Genomic DNA, 1,226 nt, shown 5'->3' with positions numbered 1-1,226 from the left:
TATATTCACCAACCATAATGGAGTTAAATTAGATATAAACAATAAAAGAAAATTTAGAAAAATCCACAAATATTTGGAAATTAAACAACACATTTCTAAATAACAATAGGTCAAAGAAAAAAATTACAGTGGTAATTAGCAAGGATTTTGATATCAGCAGAAATAAAAACACATCAGGTCAAAATGCATGGGACACAGTTAATGCAAGACTTAAAGGAAACTTTATAGTGTTAAATGCCTATATTAGTAAAGAAGACGACCTCAAATCAATAATCTAAGCACTTCCCTTCAAAATGTAGGAGGAAAAAAGGAAAACACATTGAAGACAATCATAAAGAAGGAAATAATAAAGATGAGAATGGAAATTAAAGAACTATGAAACAGAAAAATAAATTTTCTAAGATAAATTTAAAGAACCAAAAGTAAGTTCTTTAAAAATATCAACAAAATTGACAACCCCTTAAGTATACAAACCCTTAGCAAGAAAAAGGAGAGAAAATACAGACCACAAAAATCAGGAATGAAAGATCACCTCTGACTCTTCAGAAATTAAAAGAATTATGAAGAAATACTATGAACAACTTTATGCCAACAAATGCAACAACTTAGATGAGAAAGTAAAAATAATACAAACAGGAAGGGAACATGGGCTGATCTCTTTGGATATGTCTTGTTTTACAATGTTGACACTGAAACCATGTAATCCTATTATGTAATTTAAAAACAAAATTAAACAAAAATAAGCAAAAGGCTGTCACCGAATAGAAAATGAACTAAACTGCACATCAGGTTGGTGGCATAACCACACAGAGAAAATAATTCCTTCAAGTTACTTTAAAATGCTGAATTTGGGGAGTTCCCTGGTGGTCTAGTGCCTAGGATGCGGCACTTTTAGTGCCGTGGCCCAGGTTCAATCCCTGGTCAGGGAACTGAGATCCTGCAAGCTGCGCGATTGCAAGCAGTGTGATGCGGCCAAAAAAAAATGCTGAAGGTTGACCACACATTTCTCCAGAGGGATACAGCCTAAGGCAGTGGTGGGGCGTTGGGGGCGGGTGGGTGGAGGAGAAGGAGCAGGTGTGGGGAGGAAGAGAACTGCAAAGAACTATCAAATAGCATTCTATAGTCTTGTTGTAAATAGAAATACTGTGGTATCATTGTTTTTTAACTATCATAGTTATATCATAGGATAAATCAAATGAGTAGTATCAGACTTTCCAATATAAAAT

At 34.3% G+C, this 1,226-nt stretch overlaps 1 non-coding gene across 1 annotated transcript; it reads left to right on the top strand.

The window, feature by feature from the left end:
* The first annotated feature begins 857 nt into the window (after positions 1-857).
* On the top strand, positions 858-929 carry TRNAK-UUU (transfer RNA lysine (anticodon UUU)). The gene has a single exon. It is a non-coding gene; the product is annotated as a tRNA-Lys (tRNA).
* Positions 930-1,226: the final 297 nt, after the last annotated feature.

This window comes from Globicephala melas, chromosome 15 (assembly GCF_963455315.2).
Source record: "Globicephala melas chromosome 15, mGloMel1.2, whole genome shotgun sequence".
In the NCBI taxonomy this organism is placed as follows: Eukaryota; Metazoa; Chordata; class Mammalia; order Artiodactyla; family Delphinidae; genus Globicephala; species Globicephala melas.
This window is presented reverse-complemented; position numbering and strand designations above follow the sequence as displayed.